At 47.5% G+C, this 27,915-nt stretch overlaps 2 protein-coding genes across 3 annotated transcripts in view; one reads left to right on the top strand and one right to left on the bottom strand.

Moving 5' to 3' along the window:
- LOC123773881 (uncharacterized) overlaps window positions 1-27,915 on the top strand; it is a 288,461-nt gene that overhangs the window by 46,231 nt on the left and 214,315 nt on the right. The gene's annotated exons all lie outside the window — the stretch shown is intronic.
- Window positions 1-27,915, bottom strand: part of LOC123773880 (doublesex- and mab-3-related transcription factor 2) — a 67,563-nt gene that overhangs the window by 8,989 nt on the left and 30,659 nt on the right. Inside the window, exon 1 of one of the 2 annotated variants that reach the window (XM_069318601.1) lies at window positions 25,146-25,353. The exons of the other annotated variant lie outside the window; for it this stretch is intronic. The gene's annotated coding sequence lies outside the window, so the exon portion shown is untranslated. Of the gene's footprint in view, window positions 1-25,145; window positions 25,354-27,915 lie in introns of those variants that run through there. 2 annotated transcript variants of the gene reach the window in all.

Consider the following 27,915-nt stretch of genomic DNA (forward strand, 5'->3'; position numbering starts at 1 on the left):
CTTTTAGTGAGGGGATATAGGGCACGATTGAGATGGACAAGTGGATCAATGGCACAGTGGGTATTACAAGGCCATTGCGTGTTTTATCTTGTTGCTTCTGTGTTGGTTCGGGGTCTTGAAGTGGGTAGAATGTAATTATGTGTTAATTGGCTGTTGATTGTTGGTTTTGACTTTTTGATGTGTAGGGCCTCGCTGATGTCGAGTCTCCTGTTATCGTTGTACCTGTCGATAATTTCAGTGTTGCTTGTTAAGATTTCTCTGGTGATGGTCTGATTGTGTGAGGAGATTACATGCTCCTTCATGGAGCCCTGTTGTTTATGCATTATTAATCGCCTAGAGACGTTGTTGTCTTGCCTATATACTGAGATCTTTGGGACTGACTGTCCCCAAGTGGGCATGTGAAGCCATGGACGACGTTGGTCTCTTTTAAGGCGTTCTGTTTGCTGTCTGGAGAGTTCTTCATAAGTGGGTCTGCCGTCTTGTTAGCCTTAACAAGAAGACGGCAAACCTACTTATGAAGAACTCTTCAGACACCAAACAGACACTTTAAATTGATCGTTTTCTTAATATTGGGAAACCTTAGGAGGACGGGCTGAATTCACAGGCACTTCACCCCTAAGGCTTCTCTTGACATACCCAGCATTACCTCACAGCACTCCCTCATGCCCTCAATATATTAGCGGCATTCATTCCATATACGAGGAGCCTTCCCTCTCTTTCACCTATGTATAACATTCCACTGATCGTCTCTGGTCCCCGGGGTAGCGCAATAGATGTTTGATCCATAGATTGTTTCAAGCGTAGGTTAGACATTATGAACGAGTTTGGATGGGTATTATTAGGAGCTGCCTCGTATGGGGCAATAGACCTTCTGCAGTTTCCTTAATTCTTGTGTTCTTATCGCAGATAAATCACCGTATATATCGTTCTTTAAAAGATTCACTCCAGTAATTAGCAACATCAAGCAGATCACATCATGCAGATCAATAATTCATCCTTCATTCCATTTGACTCCTCATTAATCCCATCACGATTATATTTAAACTATCTGTAACAAACACCATTTCCTATTACACTGACATTCAACTTTCTCCCTAACTTCTAATTTGTTCAATTCATCCTTCTACACATTCATCGGTTACATCGTCTTGCTAATATAATATTTCCATATTTAGTTTGCATTGAAGTAACTCTTCCAGACCTGTCACTCACCTTTCCAACACATCTATCAGTCAACTTTCCCCCACCCACCGGTCAATCCTACCGATCCCTCCTTTCATCATATAATATTTTATGAAAACTTTCATGACATTTCAGACTATTCTGGACCGTCTCCAACTACCTTATAATTAGGCAGCTGCTAGACAGTCTTCTGGTCAAAACACCACGTAGCTACAAACACTTGGCACACCTCTGCATAAGATCTGACTCTACACACACACATTCCTCTCACAACCTTGCATGTATCACACTACTACATCTTTTATCTATATGTTAAACTCGTTTACTTCATTTCAACTCTTTTCTCCCCATGACTTCCGTGTGTGCCTACGTATAAGCCTAGCTAATACCAAAAATACTTAGCAGAAACCACTCTTATATATGTAACACGAAATTACAATTTACGAATGACTCGGCAAACCGCCTCGGATTCATTCCTCACATTGGTATATTTCAAGACAAATAACTTTCCCCTCTTTTGAAACTTGTACATAATAATCAGTTGGTCGATTTCAGGACACTTGCGTCTCATTTTTTTTAACGTTATTCTTACGACTTGGTTATCTCACTCCCCTACCAGTTTTATGCTCAGTTCAACATATTTCGGGACGAACATGTAAGATGTAAGGCTACATACAGCCTTTTGACACTTAAAAATGTAATTCATTCCTTACAACACCCGACCAATAAAAATGTATGGCCGGTTGCCATTGTAACAACAATTTAGCCACCTTCTAAGTACTCAGTAACCCACTACATTATATGATGTTACAAGATTACTAATTTCGTCTCTGCTAGTACAGAAACTCCTCTCAACTAGTCTTTGCTATACACACTTCGTCCCTCGCCCACTGAGTATCTATTGTATTTGTAACGTATTGTATCGATCTCTAATCTTGTTCACGGAGGATAGAAGAATACGTATGTGTTGATTAACACTTGTAAAGGATTGACCACGACTTTGGTAGGTGGGAAAAAACTTTAGTGTCCCTCAAAATTTAATTGTTCATAATTTTTCTATCCATCCTTCCCATTCAAAAGTGTCTCAAATCCAATAAATCAGCATATTTAGAAAATTTACTTTCTATTAATCTCTCTTGTGGTCATCATTTATGTATCATACACTGAAGGGTCGTACGTTCAGTTATTCATCCCTACTCAATCCCACCAGTTGAGTGGTGTCCTCCACTCCATCAATGTTGGGTTAGGCTAAACTAGGCTTGGCTAGATTTTTATTAGAAATCGAATAGACGAGGCTAGGCGATGAGTCACAATAACGTGGCTAAAGTAAGTTGAGCAGACCACACACTAGAAGGTGAAGGGACGACGACGTTTCGGTCCGTCGTGGACCATTCTCAAGTCGATTGTGGCTTGTCAAGACAATTAAGACTTGTCAATTCGATTGTCAAGACAATCGACTTGAGAACGGTCCAGGACGGACCGAAACGTCGTAGTCCCTTCAGCTTCTAGTGTGTGGTCTGGTCAACAGACGAGGCTAAATTAGGTTAGATTTAGTAAGGATACGCAGCTGATTTTTTTAAGGGAGGCCACAGTACTTTAGACTAGATTTGACAGCAAATCCATAACGCAGGTGAAAGAAGACAAGTGTTAATCCCTCGAATTCGAAATCATTCCCAGTGAAGACCAATTAAAAAAGATTAACCTAATTAAACATTTTAAAAAGTCAAAGAAACACTAATATTAATCTTGTTCAAAGCACATCATTATTTTGTGTTAATATCTTACTGTTAAATATATATAAACATAAAAATAATGCATGCAAACTTCAAAATACTGGTTTGGACATAGAATATATTTATGGAAGAGGTTGCCGAATAATATATTTACTAGCTGAGGCTGCCGCAATCTACGTTATTTTTCTATACAAAGAAGCTGTCTCAATTGGCCTTCTCCAGATCCAACTATTCAAATGTTGGGAATTATATGAATAGAATTATATTGTGCAAGCAGCAAGGGAAACTAAGCCAAATCCCCCAAGGGATCTTACGCATGTATTCAAGCAAGGTTGCAGAGAGGACTGGACCTTTAAAAGCAAGTCAGTTAAGATAACAGAATGAACAAGGAAAATTTGGTAACAAAAAGTTTAGCCATTCCTCAGGCCAAGACGAAGTATTTTTCTAATTTATTAAAAGGATGTAAGGGAGAGCTTGGTTGACCTTTCCCCCCCCCCTCCCCCTCCATCCACAACATTCCCAGATTCCCCCCATCCCCCCCACCTTTGTTCTCCATCACCTCAGCCGCCCCCCCCCACATGTGTCCACCACTACCACAGCCCCCCCCACCTGTGTCCACCACTACCACAGCCCCCCCCCCTGTGTCCACCACTACCACAGCCCCCCCCCACCAGTGTCCACCACTACCACAGCCCCCCACCACCTGTGTCCACCACTACCACAGCCCCCCCACCACCTGTGTCCACCACTACCACAGCCCCCCACCACCTGTGTCCACCACTACCACAGCCCCCCCCCCCCCCACCTGTGTCCTCCACCACCCCATGACCTCAACACGTGTTTCTCATTAATCACTGACCCCTTACCCCCTATATATCCCCCCCCCCCTCACAACAAAAAATACGATGCCTTTTATGCCCTCCCCAACGGCGCCCGTTACACCTGCCCCTCCTCGACCCCGCCTCCCCCAACCAGCATCAACACGTGTGCTCCCCCCTCCACAAGAATCTCTCGATCCTCACTGTCAAGAAAATACCAGTCTTCCTCTGGTATTTCCTCCTCCTCCTCTATCTTTCGCTCGCATTCCCGGGCATAAATCAATCCAGGACACAACTAGCTGTAATATTCGCTGTGGGGGGAGCAACTGTGCAGTGTTTGAAGCACCGTCGAACGCTCTGATTGAAAGTGACTTAATTTACTACAGATGGTGACAAGTTTGTAGTGAGACTCGAATGCCTGCATGTACGCAGGGCTTTGATAAAAATGAATTGAAATAATTTTTTATATTTTTGTTGAAATTCCTTGAAACACAGGAGTCTTGCGTCACGCCAAGCTTTGTATTTGTGATTCAACCAAAACACGACCTTGCGTCATCCCTATATCAACGTGTAGTGGCAGTGTGTTAGTTAAGACTAAAGCAAATGAAGAGATGCCAATCCCCTCACAGGACCGCGAGGGCAGGCAGAGCGTTGTGTACTGTCGTGACCTTATCGAGGTCTGGAGCCAATTAGTGCCCAACACTGCAAAGGCACAGTCGACATGGTGTCCGGTCAGCAAAGGCAGTATATTCTCCTTTACACCCTATGATAGAGGGTCATCTTGAGGTTATCTTGAGATGATTTCGGGGCTTTTTTAGTGTCCCCGCGGCCCGGTCCTCGACCAGGCCTCCACCCCCAGGAAGCAGCCCGTGACAGCTGACTAACACCCAGGTACCTATTTTACTGCTAGGTAACAGGGGCATAGGGTGAAAGAAACTCTGCCCATTGTTTCTCGCCGGCGCCTGGGATCGAACCCAGGACCACAGGTTTACAAGTCCAGCGTGCTGGCCGCTCGGCCGACCGGCTCGGGTCGAGCAGTAAATAGGTACGCGGGAGTTTGTCAACTGCTGAGGGACTGTTGTAGGCTTTTTGTCTTGCACCACTTGGCCTATAAAAGACGATTGATGTATATATTAAGTGAACACCTGGAGTTCAGATCACGAGCCAAGTATGCGTGCCTCTGTAACAATTTCCACTGGGTATGGCCCCCACTACCGCCCACGGGATGGGTATGGGGCCCACTACCGCCCACGGGATGGGTATGGGACCCACTACCGCCCACGGGATGGGTATGGGGCCCACTACCGCCCACGGGATGGGTATGGGGCCCACTACCGCCCACGGGATGGGTATGGGGCCCACTACCGCCCACGGGATGGGTATGGGGCCCACTACCGCCCACGGGATGGGTATGGGGCCCACTACCTCCCACGGGATGGGTATGGGGCCCACTACCGCCCACGGGATGGGTATGGGGCCCACTACCGCCCACGGGATGGGTATGGGGCCCACTACTGCCCACGGGATGGGTATGGGGCCCACTACCGCCCACGGGATGGGTATGGGGCCCACTACCGCCCACGGGATGGGTATGGGGCCCACTACCGCCCACGGGATGGGTATGGGGCCCACTACCGCCCACGGGATGGGTATGGGGCCCACTACCGCCCACGGGATAGGTATGGGGCACATTATAGATGAACTAGATTAAAGGCTCTGAGTTGCATCCTTTCAAAGGTTCAGTCGCTGGAATTATTAGGCATCTCGGTAAGCTTTAAGGCCTAACGGAAGTCGTGAACATTGACAACGTCACGTGGCTGCATGACACACATTAACAGACGTGCATAATCAGGTTCATAATTTCCATGACATGACACAAATCCCTCTTAACTACTGTAAGCACCGTAGCTTGTCACCTCAACACATTCAGTGCTTCCTGCCCTCCAATTGGTGAAACATTATCAACACATTGATCTTCAACTCAAGATAAAGAAGCTATTCAGTTGAATGACTGCTTCAAGTTAGTCTTCTCAAGCACTAAGCTGCGGTATTATTTTTGCTAAATCAGAACACAATTCATATCGTAAAAAACAATACATGAGGCGCTTTGTTTTCTGATTTTGAAATTTGGGTTTGATACAGGTCAAGTTTTTTTTTTTTTTGGGGGGGGGGGCCCGAAGGGCAGCGCCACTCATCCTGTGAGTGGACACCCAGCCACAGCAGCGTGTTCAACACCCCCCCCAAATAGGAAGAAAACCCGCTGGATTGTTCATCCTGGCATTTGTACCAAGACGGAGCTGGGACTTTTAACTCTCTCAAGTGAACAGTTTTATCAAACAAGTTTATCACTTATCAATCTCTAAACTTCCATTATCTTGCGGGTACAAAAATGTAAAAAATGGTGTTTTCCTAAGTCAGACAATGTGGGGTTTATTATTCTACACATATTTCTAATGTCTCTTAGATGTTCACATTTTCTCGGATAGCGGCCAAGGCGGTGTCCGTCACTCTCACCACAGTTACGGGCTATTCATGCCCGTGCCACATCTTGGGTGGCTTAATCTTCATCACTCTCACCACAGATTCTGCAACTCCGCTGCTCAACTGTTGTTTCCATCCCAAGTCTCCATGGATATTTGTATCAAGACATCTGAACATCTAAGAGGTTATGGGCTATTTATGCCCGTGCCACCTCTTGAGTGGCTTAATCTTCATCAATCTCGCCACAGATTCTGCAACTCCGCTGCTCAACTGTTGTTTCCATCCCAAGTCTCCATGGATATTTGTATCAAGACATCTGAACATCTAAGAGGTTATGGGCTATTTATGCCCGTGCCACCTCTTGAGTGGCTTAATCTTTATCAATCAACATCTAAGAGACATTAGATTACAGTGCCATATAGGCAATGTCTAATATATATAACATCTAAGCAATCATGGCAATCAGCTCTGCTGGCATTGAAGACACAGTGAAGCTTTGAAGAAGCACACTGTAGTTCTCAACAGGTCTTTTTTTCACGTCAGTTTAGAAAGACACCAGTGTCCGTGGTGCAGTGGTAAGACACTCGCCTGGCGTTCTGCGAGCGCTTCGTTATGGGTTCGTATCCTGGCCGGGGAGGATTTACTGGCCGCAAATTCTTAACTGTAGCCTCTGTTTAACTCAACAGTAAAATGTGTACTTGGTTGTAACAACGATTCTTCGCGGCGGGGATCGTATTCCAGGGACCTGCCCGAAACGCTACGCGTGTGGGAACCGACCTGTGAGATTTATATTTATTTAATTTATATGAATTTATATTTACGTTAATTTATATACTTCGATAGCAATTTGTATAATGATAAGTGGACTGTATTTCTGCAATAATCTCTTAATCTCACAAATCGATCCTCTACACATTAGGGGGGGGGGTTATTAAATTAATATATATGCAGCCAATCAAACTACAGTAATAGCTACATACATTGATGAGGTTCCTTATCTTATAGTACAGCAGGTTAGTCCACCAGGTATAACTAGGGTGTAGACACCAAATTATCCTCTTTGAGGTAGCTTCCATATCACCCAGTAACTGGTGCACAAAATCTTCCTTCCTCGTCTTGACCTGTCAAAAGTGCGCTAGCTGTGAAGCCAGAATCCTATATATGACAAGCTATATCAGAGAAAACACTATACAGTACATAGAACATGAAGACCTGGCTTAATTACCTTTAGTATGAGGCGATTTCGCGTTCTAACCGGCTAACCCTATATCCTGACATTAATGGCCATAAATGAATGATAAACGGGTTTCGGATAGACACTTAACTTGTATTTGTAGACAGCGTGTTGACAATGGTACACCTTTGGGTTCCATAACACTACGTCCAAGTAAATTTAACAGGAGCCGAATTTGCTCCCGTGTGAGCCTCTGGTCTCGTATAACAATGGCTGCCCTCCTTCCCCACTCTGACGCCTGGCCTACTTTGTCCAGATTTCAGAAAGTGATAGAAGGGTCACATTTACTCTACTTTAATATTGATAATTAAGTTAATTTATATAAGATGTTTTTATGATGGTAAAGTCCAAAGACTAATGTATTTAAGAATAATTCCCAGCAGAATAGCTGGTGAATTATAATGGTATGTGGTGATGATATCCCGTTTTCTATAGACGGTAATTCCACTACAAGTTACGTTTTCTATGGGTAACTTGTTGGTAATACAGCTATTATCTGTATGATATATTAAATGGTGTTGGATTTTCCGACATAATTCCCCAGGGGCTGCTCACGGGTCGAAGTCCTATTTAGAACAGACGAACACCGATACTCCTCCTTCGAATTATTTGATTAATTTGATGTTAGTAGTTAGTAATCACACATTTGTGTGTCTGTTCGTACAGGACGGATGTCCCGTACTAGAGTTGCAAGGATTAGAAGTCTAATGCGATTTCATTTCCCTGTCAACTCTTGAAAGGCTAATATTCAAGCCTTATTACATATTATTTAACCCAGAAGACTGGATGTGATCAAGTACTACAGTCAAGTATGATTCAGGGACTGCAGTGAGATCAGTGACATAGATATAACTTGAAGTTTCTTCAGGTAACTGGTCACTGATATATAAACACTGAGGCCCATGGAATACATCTTGATTAAATAATAAATGTATCAAATCAGTCATCAGATTTATTGGGGTTTAATTTAGTTAATTGACTCAGAAGACTGAATAGCTCATCATTAAAGTAAAGTATGGTTCTGAGACTGCAGTGGGTTCAGTGACATTGGTCGCAGTGACTTGTAGCTGTTTAAGCTACTGTTCACTGATTTGCCACTGAGGCCTCATGAACTCAACTTCAGCTTTAAATGATGATACTAACATCAACCTCTGTTGGTATAGTCAGCTGTAATCTCCTTAGTATAATGCTACTGGAGAAATATAATCAGCTGACAAATTTAGATTTCTACTGGTATTGTTTATCTGCAGGCATAGGTCTCCTCAGGCTTGATACTGGGCCTGAGAGTAATTTACCTCCTGCAGAGTTTAACATGGTTATACCCTGATATTTAGTAGGGCTACCGATGAATTGATGGTAGTAGTCTGTCCCCACAAGGACAGCCATTTGGCATTTGATTTGCTCAAATTTACCTGCAGCTGCTTGATAATAGCTTTCCAGGTCAGCATAATCAACTTGAGATTGTTGTGACAAATCTTCACATTTCTTGATCTGTCTTGTTAAGTGGCCTTTAAGACCTGCAAGGGTTCTTTTCATTCTCCCTGCATTATCCATACTGGCTCGTTGGTGAAGCCTTGTGGGACTTGTACTTGGGCTGCTCATAATACTGAACAAACACTAATGGTAGCCTAGGGTAAATTCTGCACTCACTAGGCAATAATCCTACCTCTACTAGAGGTTAGCACTTAAAATTAATACACATTATATATATACAATCATCCACACTAATGATTTGAGTGATAAACCAGTGTCATGGAAGTACCTTTAGGTTAGCTCTTCTATATCACCCTAGGATGGTAGAGACACTAATTAATCACTCAAAGGTGTAATGATCATAAGTAAATTATTATATATACAACTCAACTCGAGTTGATAAAAATTACACCCAAAATAGGGTCTGGACCATTCATTAATGGTGTTAGGTTGTTCAATATAGTACAACTGACTATGGTAATAATGGGACTAGGGTGAACGATAATAGTTCAACTAGTCAATGGTTAATATCCTACCCTGTTGTGGGTTGGCAATTAGTAAATATTATACTGTGATCACTAGTGCAATTTATATTAAATAATTCTCTATTTGGAGAAATAATATACACAATTATTGTTAATAGCCTCTTAATTAGCCTCTATAAAACTTCTATTATTATCTAGAAGTATTAAATGTTATTAGTGACCTCGCGAAATAAAGTCCACAAAATTCGTAGATAATCTCTCGCGAAATGTAACACCACGAAATCCGTGAACAATCTCGCGAAGACACAGTCACTAATTTGGCTGGATTCTATATTAGCGCTGTCATTTCACGAAATAACACGCCACCAAATATCTGTGGGTGTGCATGAAACCGCTGACGAAGCTGAACTCGGCTGAGGGAGGCTCCTGAGCTCCCTCGAGGCTACGCTGCCGTCTATGACTGGCTGGCTTTGTTTAAATAACACTGCACTAGTATATTTAATGAATCCACTGGTTAACTGGTTCATCCGGTACTAAGATGACCAAATGTGGGTTCACAAGGATCAAATAATCCGTCATCCGGTTCGAAGGACCAAATAATGTGGGAACCGACCTGTGAGATTTATATTTATTTAATTTATATGAATTTATATTTACGTTAATTTATATACTTCGATAGCAATTTGTATAATGATAAGTGGACTGTATTTCTGCAATAATCTCTTAATCTCACAAATCGATCCTCTACACATTAGGGGGGGGGGGGTTATTAAATTAATATATATGCAGCCAATCAAACTACAGTAATAGCTACATACATTGATGAGGTTCCTTATCTTATAGTACAGCAGGTTAGTCCACCAGGTATAACTAGGGTGTAGACACCAAATTATCCTCTTTGAGGTAGCTTCCATATCACCCAGTAACTGGTGCACAAAATCTTCCTTCCTCGTCTTGACCTGTCAAAAGTGCGCTAGCTGTGAAGCCAGAATCCTATATATGACAAGCTATATCAGAGAAAACACTATACAGTACATAGAACATGAAGACCTGGCTTAATTACCTTTAGTATGAGGCGATTTCGCGTTCTAACCGGCTAACCCTATATCCTGACATTAATGGCCATAAATGAATGATAAACGGGTTTCGGATAGACACTTAACTTGTATTTGTAGACAGCGTGTTGACAATGGTACACCTTTGGGTTCCATAACACTACGTCCAAGTAAATTTAACAGGAGCCGAATTTGCTCCCGTGTGAGCCTCTGGTCTCGTATAACAATGGCTGCCCTCCTTCCCCACTCTGACGCCTGGCCTACTTTGTCCAGATTTCAGAAAGTGATAGAAGGGTCACATTTACTCTACTTTAATATTGATAATTAAGTTAATTTATATAAGATGTTTTTATGATGGTAAAGTCCAAAGACTAATGTATTTAAGAATAATTCCCAGCAGAATAGCTGGTGAATTATAATGGTATGTGGTGATGATATCCCGTTTTCTATAGACGGTAATTCCACTACAAGTTACGTTTTCTATGGGTAACTTGTTGGTAATACAGCTATTATCTGTATGATATATTAAATGGTGTCGGATTTTCCGACAACGCGTACTAGTGGCTGTACAAGAATGTAACAACTCTTGTATATATCTCAAGATCACATTGTATTAGAATGATGACATACTGATCACATTGTATTAGAATGATGATATTGCTGATCACATTGTATTAGAATGATGACATTGCTGATCACATTGTATTAGAATGATGACATTGCTGATCACATTGTATTAGAATGATGACATTGCTGATCACATTGTATTAGAATGATGACATTGCTGATCACATTGTATTAGAATGATGACATTGCTGATCACAGTGTGTGCTGCGGCAGCCCTGCCATTAATAGGATTAGATGAACGACCAGTGTGGATTTGATATAATTGATTTCCGGCTTCTTTATCAATTTCCTGGAGACACTAGGAAGGCATATATACACAGAGAGGCGTACCCCGCTTCTTCTCAAGTTACAGCCCCGCTCCTGGTGCCAGGTAAGTCCACTACGGGCTCACCATAGCCCGTGCTACTTGCCCCGCTCCTGTGCCAGGTAAGTCCACTACGGGCTCACCATAGCCCGTGCTACTTGCCCCGCTCCTGTGCCAGGTAAGTCCACTACGGGCTCACCATAGCCCGTGCTACTTGCCCCGCTCCTGGTGCCAGGTAAGTCCACTACGGGCTCACCATAGCCCGTGCTACTTGCCCCGCTCCTGGTGCCAGGTAAGTCCACTACGGGCTCACCATAGCCCGTGCTACTTGCCCCGCTCCTGTGCCAGGTAAGTCCACTACGGGCTCACCATAGCCCGTGCTACTGGGAACTTTTTGTTCCCAGTAGCTGAATCTTAAACAACAACAATCACTTCGCGGTGTATATACACTAATGTAAGCCCTCAAGGACTAAAATATACTTGCTGCCTGGTCAGTAAGCTATTGTGGTGGACTAAATCACTCTCCAGAGGTTAATAGGCCTTAATAACCCTTCAGAGGTTGATAGGCATTAAGGCCAACACCACACCAGCTGATGTTCATTGATCTATAATGCTAGAGTTTGATCAGTTCTCTTGCAGGTGAGGTGGAAGCAGGCTGCCCTGGAGGATGATCCGTGTTAATCCTGCCGTTTATAAGGTAATTTAAGTCTTATGGCCGCGCCATTATCACAGAGTGATTGTAGTGTTATGTTCGTAAATCTCTATGGACTATATCCATAAGCTCGTGTGTGTGTGTGTCGACCTTCTAGAGGTCGGCGAACCCACAAGGCATCGTGGTCCAGCCGTGTCTGGGGAAGTATAGAATGATGTCATCCGGCCTCATCCCTTGACATTATATGTTTATTGTGTACCATAGTCTCCCCTGAGACTGATGGATGCCTGGTATTGTGTACCATAGTCTCCCCTGAGACTGATGGATGCCTGGTATTATGTACCATAGTCTCCCCTGAGACTGATGGATGCCTGGTATTGTGTACCATAGTCTCCCCTGAGACTGATGGATGCCTGGTATTGTGTACCATAGTCTCCCCTGAGACTGATGGATGCCTGGTATTATGTACCATAGTCTCCCCTGAGACTGATGGATGCCTGGTATTGTGTACCATAGTCTCCCCTGAGACTGATGGATGCCTGGTATTGTGTACCATAGTCTCCCCTGAGACTGATGGATGCCTGGTATTGTGTACCATAGTCTCCCCTGAGACTGATGGATGCCTGGTATTGTGAACCATAGTCTCCCCTGAGACTGATGGATGCCTGGTATTGTGTACCATAGTCTCCCCTGAGACTGATGGATGCCTGGTATTGTGTGCCATAGTCTCCCCTGAGACTGATGGATGCCTGGTATTGTGTGCCATAGTCTCCCCTGAGACTGATGGATGCCAGGTATTGTGTGCCATAGTCTCCCCTGAGACTGATGGATGCCTGGTATTGTGTACCATAGTCTCCCCTGAGACTGATGGATGCCTGGTATTGTGTACCATAGTCTCCCCTGAGACTGATGGATGCCTGGTATTGTATGCCATAGTCTCCCCTGAGACTGATGGATGCCTGGTATTGTGTACCATAGTCTCCCCTGAGACTGATGGATGCCTGGTATTGTGTACCATAGTCTCCCCTGAGACTGATGGATGCCTGGTATTGTGTGCCATAGTCTCCCCTGAGACTGATGGATGCCTGGTATTGTGTACCATAGTCTCCCCTGAGACTGATAGATGCCTGGTATTGTGTGCCATAGTCTCCCCTGAGACTGATGGATGCCTGGTATTGTGTGTCATAGTCTCCCCTGAGACTGATGGATGCCTGGTATTGTGTGCCATAGTCTCCCCTGAGACTGATGGATGGCAGCTGTTGTGTACCATAGTCTCCCCTGAGACTGATGGATGACAGCTGTTGTGTGCCATAGTCTCCCCTGAGACTGATGGATGACAGCTGTTGTGTACCATAGTCTCCCCTGAGACTGATGGATGACAGCTGTTGTGTGCCATAGTCTCCCCTGAGACTGATGGATGACAGCTGTTGTGTACCATAGTCTCCCCTGAGACTGATGGATGACAGCTGTTGTGTGCCATAGTCTCCCCTAAGACTGATGGATGACAGCTGTTGTGTACCATAGTCTCCCCTGAGACTGATGGATGACAGCTGTTGTGTGCCATAGTCTCCCCTGAGACTGATGGATGACAGCTGTTGTGTACCATAGTCTCCCCTGAGACTGATGGATGACAGCTGTTGTGTGTCATAGTCTCCCCTGAGACTGATGGATGACAGCTGTTGTGTACCATAGTCTCCCCTGAAACTGATGGATGACAGCTGTTGTGTGCCATAGTCTCCCCTGAGACTGATGGATGACAGCTGTTGTGTACCATAGTCTCCCCTGAGACTGATGGATGACAGCTGTTGTGTGCCATAGTCTCCCCTGAGACTGATGGATGACAGCTGTTGTGTACCATAGTCTCCCCTGAGACTGATGGATGACAGCTGTTGTGTGCCATAGTCTCCCCTGAGACTGATGGATGACAGCTGTTGTGTACCATAGTCTCCCCTGAGACTGATGGATGACAGCTGTTGTGTGCCATAGTCTCCCCTGAGACTGATGGATGACAGCTGTTGTGTACCATAGTCTCCCCTGAGACTGATGGATGACAGCTGTTGTGTGCCATAGTCTCCCCTGAGACTGATGGATGACCGCTGTTGTGTGCCATAGTCTCCCCTGAGACTGATGGATGACCGCTACTAACCAGGTTAAACACAAAATTAATATTGTGCAACTATGAAAATAATTACCAAAGGCTCAAAACAACTATTTGCATGATTATGTGTACTCCTTTAAGGAAACATGTTGTGTGTGTGTGTGTGTGTGTGTGTGTGTGTGTGTGTGTGTGTGTGTGTGTGTGTGTGTGTATTCACCTAGTTGTGTTTGCGGGGGTTGAGCTTTGCTCTTTCGGTCCGCCTCTCAACTGTCAATCAACTGTTTACTAACTACTTTTTTATCTTCACACTACACACACACACCAGGAAGCAGTCCGTGACAGCTGACTAACTCCAAGGTACCTATTTACTGTTAGGTAACAGGGGCATTCAGGGTGAAAGAAACTTTGCCCATTTGTTTCTGCCTGGTGCGGGAATCGAACCCGCGCCACAGAATTACGAGTACTGCGCGCTATCCACCAGGCTACGAGGCCCCCTACGAGGCCCCCCCTAGGTGTGTGTGTGTGTGTGTGTGTGTGTTGTGTGTGGTTAGTTCCTAAGGCAGCAAAAATTATATCTATACTATAACAGAGAATACCTGCCCAAGGTTGCAGGACAAACGCTTAGTGGTAGCCTCGCCAAACTTTGCAAAGAAAACGGTTTGGGGTACGGGAGAGACATATGCTGGTCGGGTACGTCAAAGTTAAATACTTTAAGAAATGTCGGCTTGTAACCACCCCACTGCTCCTATCCCCCCAACCCCATTGAGACTTTCATGAAGTATGAAATAAAATGGAGATGTAGACTTTTTAAGATACTCCCGCCGTTTACCCGCGCATCTTCACGATTAACTAAACAAAATTAATTTGGGTTACAGCGATGATAATAGGGAAGATGGTTAGAGTGATTATATACAGTGATGATAGAAGGTGCGAGGCAAGATAAGAGGAGGGGAAGGCTAAAATAAGGAAGAGGAGGGGATGGAGAAGCGGGGTTAAAATGGGGGGAAGAGGGGGGAGGGGTGAACGTGTGGAGGGCAGAGTGGGAAGAAAGAGGAGGTAAAGAAACTGACTCAAATCATATTGATTTATGAACATATATAGCCAAGGTGATGTCGAAAAAAGAACAATGTAATTTAGAGCTCAGAAACGCCTTGAAAGGTTTCGACAAAGTCTGGCCCACAGGCCTGAAATACAATGTATCGAAACTGGGGCTTCCACGGAGACTTACCGTCACGCCTTACAGCTTAATGGACACTACAACAGCCAAGCTCACTATCCAGGGGTGTGGATACAACGCCAAGCCACCAGGGTGTAGAATACAACACCAAGCCACCAGGGTGCAGAAGTGTAGAATACAACACCAAGCCACCAGGGTGTAGAATACAACACCAAGCCACCAGGGTGTAGAATACAACACCAAGCCACCAGGGTGTAGAATACAACACCAAGCCACCAGGGTGTAGAATACAACAAGCCACCAGGGTGTAGAATACAACAAGCCACCAGGGTGTAGAATACAACACCATGCCACCAGGGTGTAGAATACAACACCAAGCCACCAGGGTGTAGAATACAACACCAAGCCACCAGGGTGTAGAATACAACACCAAGCCACCAGGGTGCAGAATACAACACCAAGCCACCAGGGTGCAGAATACAACACCAAGCCACCAGGGTGTAGAATACAACACCAAGCCACCAGGGTGCAGAAGTGTAGAATACAACACCAAGCCACCAGGGTGTAGAATACAACAAGCCACCAGGGTGTAGAATACAACACCATGCCACCAGGGTGTAGAATACAACACCAAGCCACCAGGGTGTAGAATACAACACCAAGCCACCAGGGTGTAGAATACAACACCAAGCCACCAGGGTGTAGAATACAACACCAAGCCTCCAGGGTGTAGAATACAACACCAAGCCACCAGGGTGTAGAATACAACACCAAGCCACCAGGGTGTAGAATACAACACCAAGCCACCAGGGTGTAGAATACAACACTAAGCCACCAGGGTGTAGAATACAACACCAAGCCACCAGGGTGTAGAATACAACACCAAGCCACCAGGGTGTAGAATACAACACCAAGCCACCAGGGTGCAGAAGTGTAGAATACAACACCAAGCCACCAGGGTGCAGAAGTGTAGAATACAACACCAAGCCACCAGGGTGTAGAATACAACAAGCCACCAGGGTGTAGAATACAACACCATGCCACCAGGGTGTAGAATACAACACCAAGCCACCAGGGTGTAGAATACAACACCAAGCCACCAGGGTGTAGAATACAACACCAAGCCACTAGGGTGTAGAATACAACACCAAGCCACCAGGGTGTAGAATACAACACCAAGTCACCAGGGTGTAGAATACAACACCAAGCCACCAGGGTGTAGAATACAACAAGCCACCAGGGTGTAGAATACAACACCAAGCCACCAGGGTGTAGAATACAACACCAAGCCACCAGGGTGCAGAAGTGTAGAATACAACACCAAGCCACCAGGGTGTAGAATACAACACCAAGTCACCAGGGTGTAGAATACAACACCAAGCCACCAGGGTGTAGAATACAACACCATGCCACTAGGGTGTAGAATACAACACCAAGCCACCAGGGTGCAGAAGTGTCGAATACAACACCAAGCCACCAGGGTGTAGAATACAACAAGCCACCAGGGTGTAGAATACAACACCAAGCCACCAGGGTGTAGAATACAGCAAGCCACCAGGGTGTAGAATACAACACCAAGCCACCAGGGTGTAGAATACAACACCAAGCCACCAGGGTGTAGAATACAACACCAAGCCACCAGGGTGTACAAAAAAAATCCCAGTTTGTGTCTCGGAGAGGCTGCAGGATCCGTGTGAGAGCAGTAGGCACTCTGGTGGTTGGAATTCTTATACCATGTCGAGGCGCAGTCGATGAATGCGCGTCTGGGATCAACCTGGACGTAAGTTCGAATCCTCATCACGGCCCTTGTGGACCCCCCCCCCCCACCCAAAGTTGAACTACGCACTCTTCCCACGAAGACACCCCCACAACAGTTGACTAGGTCACGTGTACCCATCTACCGCTGGGTGAAAAGAGGCTTTAGGTGAAGGTAAACGTGTCTGACCATTTCTCTCCCACCTGGGAATCGAACTGCGGATCGAGAACGAAGCCAACATTCAGAGGTCCTGATTTATCACGTACGTCAGACAACTCCAGGAATACGCGGCTCCCGTTGCCTTCCAGGAGGAAGCAAATCGTGAGGTGGAGGGGGGGAGGGGATAGGGTTTCTGGGAGAGACCATCATCATCATCATCATCATCATCATCATCATCATCATCATCACCATCATCATCATCTGAGGGGCGCGAGTTACGAGGAAATACTGAATGAATTAAACATCACGTTGCTGGAAGATTAGAGTGTGTGGGGGGGGGGGGGAAGACATAATTTCATAAAAATTTCTCAGGGTTGGGGGGAGGGGGGCAGGATTGATACTGAAACGATTGGTTAGGTGAGATAGTGTAATGACAGGTTAACTGATAGTGTAGCGACAGGTCAGCTGACTCTTTCACGAAAGGTCAATTGATTGTGCAATTGTAGGCTAACTGATAGACACGTTAATTGATAGTGTAAGGACAGACACTTGAAAGACAGTTTAACTGATTTGCGGACAACGCGAACAAGGATAAAACAGTTCGTTCGGGGCCTCGTAGCCTGGTGGATAGCGCGCAGGACTCGTAATTCTGTGGCGCGGGTTCGATTCCCGCACGAGGCAGAAACAAATGGGCAAAGTTTCTTTCACCGTGAATGCCCCTGTTACCTAGCAGTAAATAGGTACCTGGGTGTTAGTCAGCTGTCACGGGCTGCTTCCTGGGGGTGGAGGCCTGGTCAAGGACCGGGCCACGGGGACACTAAAAGCCCCGAAATCAACTCAAGATAACCTCAAGTTGGGTATGAAGTACTCGCGCGAGTCACACGTGAGAAAGATGAGAGTGAGAAATGTGCCGAGTGAGACATATGGAGGATTAAGCAAGTCTCCATATACACAGTTTCCGGTATAGATGTAACGCTGCCCAATGGGTTCCGGTACACCACTTGCGTGTACATCAGTAGATTGGGTGGGTGAGAGGCAGCAGCCAGGAGCTGAGCTTCGACAAGAGCAGTGTGAGAGGGGGTGAAGTCTCTCTCTCCCTCATGTTTACTCCTTCACCACCAACACTGACCATCACCACCACCAACACTGACCATCACCACCACCAACACTGACCATCACCACCACCAACACTGACCATCACCACCACCAACACTGACCATCACCACCACCAACACTGACCATCACCACCAACACTGACCATCACCACCACCAACACTGACCACCACCACCAACACTGACCATCACCACCAACAACACTGACCATCACCACCACCAACACTGACCATCACCACCAACACTGACCATCACCACCACCAACACTGACCATCACCACCAACACTGACCATCACCACCACCAACACTGACCATCACCACCACCAACACTGACCATCACCACCACCAACACTGACCATCACCACCACCAACACTGACCATCACCACCAACACTGACCATCACCACCACCAACACTGACCACCACCACCAACACTGACCATCACCACCAACAACACTGACCATCACCACCACCAACACTGACCATCACCACCAACACTGACCATCACCACCACCAACACTGACCATCACCACCAACAACACTGACCATCACCACCAACACTGACCATCACCACCACCAACACTGATCATCACCACCACCAACACTGACCATCACCACCACCAACACTGACCATCACCACCACCAACACTGACCATCACCACCAACACTGACCATCACCACCACCAACACTGACCATCACCACCAACACTGACCATCACCACCACCACTGACCATCACCACCACCAACACTGACCATCACCACCAACACTGACCATCACCACCAACACTGACCATCACCACCACCAACACTGACCATCACCACCACCAACACTGACCATCACCACCAACACTGACCATCACCACCACCAACACTGACCATCACCACCAACACTGACCATCACCACCACCAACACTGACCATCACCACCAACACTGACCATCACCACCAACACTGACCACCACCACCAACACTGACCATCACCACCACCAACACTGACCATCACCACCAACACTGACCATCACCACCAACACTGACCACCACCACCAACACTGACCATCGCCACCAACACTGACCATCACCACCAACACTGACCATCACCACCAACACTGACCATCACCACCAACACTGACCATCACCACCAACACTGACCACCACCACCAACACTGACCATCGCCACCAACACTGACCACCAACACTGACCATCGCCACCAACACTGACCATCACCACCAACACTGACCATCGCCACCAACACTGACCATCACCACCAACACTGACCATCACCACCAACAACACTGACCATCACCACCACCAACACTGACCATCACCACCACCAACACTGACCATCACCACCAACACTGACCACCACCACTACCAACACTGACCATCACCACCACCAACACTGACCATCACCACCACCAACACTGACCATCACCACCACCAACACTGACCATCACCACCAATACTGACCACCACCACCAACACTGACCATCATCACCACCAACACTGACCATCACCACCACCAACACTGACCATCACCACCACCAACACTGACCATCACCACCACCAACACTGACCATCACCACCAACACTGACCACCACCACCAAAACTGACCATCACCACCAACACTGACCACCACCACCAACACTGACCACCACCACCAACACTGACCACCACCGCCACCTACACTGACCATCACCACCACCAACACTGACCATCACCACCAACACTGGCCATCACCACCACCAACACTGACCACCACCAACACTGACCACCACCAACACTGACCATCACCACCAACACTGACAACCACCACCAACACTGGCCATCACCACCACCAACACTGACCATCACCACCACCAACACTGACCATCACCACCAACACTGACCACCACCACCAAAACTGACCATCACCACCAACACTGACCACCACCAACACTGACCACCATCACCACCTACACTGACCATCACCACCACCAACACTGACCATCACCACCAACACTGGCCATCACCACCACCAACACTGACCACCACCACCAACACTGACCATCACCACCAACACTGACCACCACCACCAACACTGGCCATCACCACCACCAACACTGACCATCACCAACACTGACCACCACCACCAACACTGGCCATCACCACCACCAACACTGACCACCACCACCAACACTGACCATCACCACCACCAACACTAACCATCACCACCACCAACACTGACCACCACCACCAACACTGACCACCACCTCCAACACTGACCACCACCCCCAACACTGACCACCACCACCAACACTGACCACCACCCCCAACACTGACCACCACCACCAACACTGACCACCACCACCAACACTGACCACCACCACCAACACTGACAATCACCACCAACACTGACCATCACCACCAACACTGACCATCACCACCACCAACACTGACCATCACCACCAACACTGGCCATCACCACCAACACTGGCCATCACCACCAACACTGGCCATCACCACCAACACTGACCATCACCACCAACACTGACCATCACCACCAACACTGACCATCACCACCAACACTGACCATCACCACCAACACTGACCATCACCACCAACACTGACCATCACCACCAACACTGACCATCACCACCAACACTGACCACCACCCCCAACACTGACCACCACCACCAACACTGACCACCACCACCAACACTGACCATCACCACCAACACTGAGCACCACCACCACCAACACTGAGCACCACCACCAACACTGACCACCACCACAAACACTGACCATCACCACCAACACTGACCATCACCACCAACACTGGCCATCACCACCAACACTGACCATCACCACCAACACTGACCATCACCACCAACACTGACCATCACCACCACCAACACTGGCCATCACCACCACCAACACTGGCCATCACCACCACCAACACTGGCCATCACCACCACCAACACTGGCCATCACCACCACCAACACTGACCATCACCACCACCAACACTGACCATCACCACCAACACTAACCATCACCACCAACACTGACCACCACCACCAACACTGGCCATCACCACCAACACTGACCATCACCACCAACACTGACCATCACCACCACCAACACTGGCCATTACCACCACCAACACTGACCATCACCACCACCAACACTGACCATCACCACCACCAACACTGACCATCACCACCAACACTGGCCATCACCACCACCAACACTGACCACCACCAACACTGACCATCACCACCAACACTGACAACCACCACCAACACTGGCCATCACCACCACCAACACTGACCATCACCACCACCAACACTGACCATCACCACCAACACTGACCACCACCACCAAAACTGACCATCACCACCAACACTGACCACCACCAACACTGACCACCATCACCACCTACACTGACCATCACCACCACCAACACTGACCATCACCACCAACACTGGCCATCACCACCACCAACACTGACCACCACCACCAACACTGACCATCACCACCAACACTGACCACCACCACCAACACTGGCCATCACCACCACCAACACTGACCATCACCAACACTGACCACCACCACCAACACTGGCCATCACCACCACCAACACTGACCACCACCACCAACACTGACCATCACCACCACCAACACTAACCATCACCACCACCAACACTGACCACCACCACCAACACTGACCACCACCTCCAACACTGACCACCACCCCCAACACTGACCACCACCACCAACACTGACCACCACCCCCAACACTGACCACCACCACCAACACTGACCACCACCACCAACACTGACCACCACCACCAACACTGACCATCACCACCAACACTGACCATCACCACCAACACTGACCATCACCACCACCAACACTGACCATCACCACCAACACTGGCCATCACCACCAACACTGGCCATCACCACCAACACTGGCCATCACCACCAACACTGACCATCACCACCAACACTGACCATCACCACCAACACTGACCATCACCACCAACACTGACCATCACCACCAACACTGACCATCACCACCAACACTGACCATCACCACCAACACTGACCATCACCACCAACACTGACCATCACCACCAACACTGACCACCACCCCCAACACTGACCACCACCACCAACACTGACCACCACCACCAACACTGACCATCACCACCAACACTGAGCACCACCACCACCAACACTGAGCACCACCACCAACACTGACCACCACCACAAACACTGACCATCACCACCAACACTGACCATCACCACCAACACTGGCCATCACCACCAACACTGACCATCACCACCAACACTGACCATCACCACCAACACTGACCATCACCACCACCAACACTGGCCATCACCACCACCAACACTGGCCATCACCACCACCAACACTGGCCATCACCACCACCAACACTGGCCATCACCACCACCAACACTGACCATCACCACCACCAACACTGACCATCACCACCAACACTAACCATCACCACCAACACTGACCACCACCACCAACACTGGCCATCACCACCAACACTGACCATCACCACCAACACTGACCATCACCACCACCAACACTGGCCATTACCACCACCAACACTGACCATCACCACCACCAACACTGACCATCACCACCACCAACACTGACCATCACCACCAACACTGACCACCACCACCACCAACACTGACCATCACCACCACCAACACTGACCATCACCACCAACACTGACCACCACCAACACTGACCATCACCACCAACACTAACCACCACCACCAACATTAACCACCACCACCAACACTGACCATCACCACCACCAACACTGACCACCAAAACCAACACTGGCCATCACCAACACTGACCACCACCATCAACACTGACCACCACTACCAACACTGACCACCACCACCAACACTGACAGTACCACCAACACTGACAGTACCACCAACACTGACCATCACCACCAAAACTGACCACCACCACCAACACTGACCACCACCACCAACACTGACCATCACCACCAAAACTGACCACCACCACCAACACTAACCACCACCACCAACACTAACCACCACCACCAACACTGACCACCATCACCAACACTGACCATCACCACCAACACTAACCATCACCAACACTGACCACCACCACCAACAATAACCATCACCACCAACACTAACCATCACCACCACCAACACTGACCACCACCACCAACAATAACCATCACCACCAACACTGACCATCACCACCAACACTGACCATCGCCACCACCAACAATAACCACCACCACCAACAATAACCATCACCACCAACACTGACCATCACCACCAACACTGACCATCACCACCACCAACAATAACCACCACCACCAACAATAACCATCACCACCAACACTGACCATCGCCACCACCAACAATAACCACCACCACCAACAATAACCATCACCACCAACACTGACCATCACCACCAACACTGACCACCACCACCAACACTAACCACCACCACCAACACTGACCATCACTACCACCAACACTAACCATCGCCACCAACACTGACCATCACCACCAACACTGACCACCACAACCACCACCAACAACACTAACCACCACCACCAACAGTAACCACCACCACCAACACTAACCACCACCACTAACACTGACCACCACCAGCAACACTAACCACCACCACCAACACTAACCACCACCACCAACACTAACCATCACCACCAACACTGACCATCACTACCACCAACACTGACCATCACCACCAACACTGACCATCACCACCAACACTGACCACCACCACCACTGACCACCACCACCAACACTGACCACCACCACCAACACTAACCACCACCACCAACACTAACCACCACCACCAACACTGTTCCCCACCACCAACACTGACCACCACCACCAACACTGTCCCCCACCACCAACACTGACCACCACCACCAACACTGACCACCACCACCAACACTGTCTCCCACCACCAATACTAACCACCACCACCAACACTGACCACCACCACCAACACTAACCACCACCACCAACACTGATCACCACCACCAACACTGTCCCCCACCAACAACACTAACCACCACCACCAACACTGACCACCACCACCACCAACACTAACCACCACCACCAACACTAACCACCACCACCAACACTGTCCCCCACCACCAACACTGACCACCACCACCAACACTGACCACCACCACCAATACTAACCACCACCACCAACACTGACCACCACCACCAACACTGTCCCCCACCACCAACACTAACCACCACCACCACCAACACTGTCCCCCACCACCAACACTGACCACCACCACTGACCACCACCACCAACACTAACCACCACCACCAACACTGACCACCACCACCAACACTGTCCCCCACCACCAACACTAACCACCAACACTGACCTCCACCACCAACACTGACCTCCACCACCAACACTGACCACCACCACCAACACTGACCACCACCTCCAACACTGACCACCACCACCAACACTGACCACCACCACCAACACTGACAGTAGCACCAACACTGACCACCACCACAACACTGACCACCACCACCAACACTGACCACCACCACCAACACCGACCACCACCACCAACACTGACCACCTCCACCTCCAACACTGACACTAGCACCATCATCCCCTCACAAAACACAGGAACTTAACAAACGCGCCAAAAATCTAAGCAATCCCAACAAGTTAAAAACAAAAATATCCATCAAGATCTCACGTACTTACTCAACATTTAAACGTTAACGTCCATGGCTACAGGGCAAAGGAGGGATGCGAACGCGTGTAGTCTCGTAGAACTGAACGAGAGACGTTGACGGAGAGCCGGAGTGTATGTGTGTCTTGAAACTCGCGCTTGCCAGTGATGACTGGAGGCTGTCAGAGGTGCCGTGGGGTTCGCCCGCCTCCCATGCTACACATGGCAACAGTAATACATTTTCAACGCGAGCAACAAGGACAAAACTTTGCTGGATTGAACTGTTGTACGGCTTTTAACCGTTTCCAGATTCCCATTGCCAGATGGAGAGTTTGTGAATGATAGATATATGTACATGTATTATGTAATTATCTTTTCTGTGTGAAGATATGGAAATAGAGGGGAATAAAGTTGTATATTATGGGGTGGCTCTTGCGTCTGGCAGCGGAGGTTAGGCTAGGAGGCGACAAACGTTATGCTCGGTCCGGGGCCCCGGCGCTCGTCAATGATGAAATGTCTGGGTGCATTTCTAAGTAATTATGTATACGTTGTTTTGATCTTGAACATGAGTGTATAAATATAGACTTGTTTTTTTTTAAATATCTGAGTCTACTTAACATGCCATTGTGAATGATCTGTAGTGAGTGAGGAGGACGTTCTCAGGCCCCTCCGTGTCTCAGCTGTGAATTGTTGTTTTAAAATAGTTTTATGTTTATGTTTTGAGGAGCACCGGTGGGGGTGGCCACGCACGTACGCACGCACGCGCATGCATGCACACACACACACACACACACACACACACACACACACACACACACACACACACACACACACACACACACACACACACACACATTAGGAAGTGATGTGGTGGAGGCTGACTCCATACACAGTTTCAAGTGTAGATATGATAGAGCCCAATAGGCTCAGGAATCTGTACACCTGTTGTTTGACGGTTGAGAGGCGGGACCAAAGAGCCAGAGCAAACACAACTAGGTGAGTACACACACACACACACACACACTACAATGCACTATAGAAAGTGATGTGGTGGAGGCTGACTCCATACATAGTTTCAAATATAGATATGATAGAGCCCAGTAGGTTCAGGAACTTGTACACCAGTTGATTGACAGTTGAGAGGCGGGACCAAAGAGCCAAAGCTCAACCCCCCCCCCCCCACACACAAGCGCAACTAGGTAAGTACACACAGACACACGTGTACACATTCGCGTACCACCTGTGTTAAACAGTTTATCTCTGTCTACCGCGTCAATTCCTCTGATAATTTTGTAGGTAGTGATCATGTCTTCCCGAGCTCTCCTGTCTCCCAACGACGTAAAGTGCATTTCACGCAGCCTTTCCTCGTAACTCATGCCTCTTAGTTCCGAGACTAGCTTAGTAGCATACCTCTGAACTTTTTCCAGCTTCGTCTTGTGCTTGACAAGGTACGGGCTCCATGCTGGGGCCGCATACTCCAGAATTGGTCTTACATATGTGGTATACAAGATTCTGAATGATTCCTTACACAGGTTCCTGAAGGCAGTTCTGATGTTAGTCAGCCTCACATATGCCGCTGATGTTATTCTCTTTATGTGGGCTTCAGGAGACAGGTTTGGTGTGATATCAACTCCTAGATCTTTCTCTCTGTCCGGTTCATGAGGGATTTCATCTCCCATTCTGTATCCTGTGTCTGGCCTCCTGTTTCCTCCGCCTAGTTTCATTACCTTACATTTACTTGGGTTGAACTTTAGTAGCCATTTCCTGGATCATTCCTTCAGTTTGTTTAGGTCATCTTGTAGCCTCATACTCTCTTCCTCCGTCTTAATCCTCCTCATAATTTTTGCATCATCAGCAAACAATGAGAGGAACGAGTCTATTCCCTCTTGGAGATCATTTACATATATCAAAAACAGTATAGGTCCAAGGGCTGATCCCTTTGGGACTCCCATGGTGACGTCTCGCCATTCCGAGACCTCACCTTTCACAGTGACTCGCTCTCTTCTGTTGCTTAGGTACTCCTTTATCCAACGGAGTACCTTCCATTTCACTCCAGCCCGCATCTCCAGCTTGTGCACTAGTCTCTTGTGTGATACTGTGTCAAAGGCTTTCTGGCAATCCAAATATATGTAGTCTGCCCGGCCCTCTCTTTCTTGCCTGGTCATAGAATTCATTTAATCCTGTGAGGCATGATTTGCCATCCCTGAACCCATGCTGACTTTGTGTTACAAAGTTCTTTCGCTCCAGATGCTCCACTAGCATTTTTCACATAGTCTTCTCCATCAGCTTGCATGGTGCAAGTAAGGGACACTGGCCTGTAGTTCAGTGCCTCCTGTCTATCCCCCTTCTTGTATATCGGGAGTACATTAGCCGTCTTCCAAATTTTTGGCAGTTCACCTGTTACCAGTGAATTGTTATACACCATGGAGAGGGGCAGGCACAGTGCTTCTGCTCCTTCCTTTAGTATCCATGGCAATATTCCATCCGGGCCTATAGCCTTTGTCACATACAACTCTAGCAAGATCTTCCTTACTTCCCCACTGGTAATCTCAAACTCTTTTAGTGGTTCCTGGTTACCTATTTCCTCTTTTACCTCTTTATCTCTGGAACTTTCTCCTTGCTCTAATGTGAAGACCTCCTGGAATTTCTTATTCAGTTCCTCGCACACTTGTCGTTTGTAGTGAATCTGTCTGCCCCTATCCTCGTGTGTGTGTGTGTGTGTGTGTGTATACTCACCTATTTGTGCTTGCAGGGGTCGAGCTTTGGCTCTTTGGTCCCGCCTCTCAACTGTCAATCAACTGG

This window comes from Procambarus clarkii, chromosome 91, assembly GCF_040958095.1.
Source record: "Procambarus clarkii isolate CNS0578487 chromosome 91, FALCON_Pclarkii_2.0, whole genome shotgun sequence".
Lineage (NCBI taxonomy): Eukaryota > Metazoa > Arthropoda > Malacostraca > Decapoda > Cambaridae > Procambarus > Procambarus clarkii.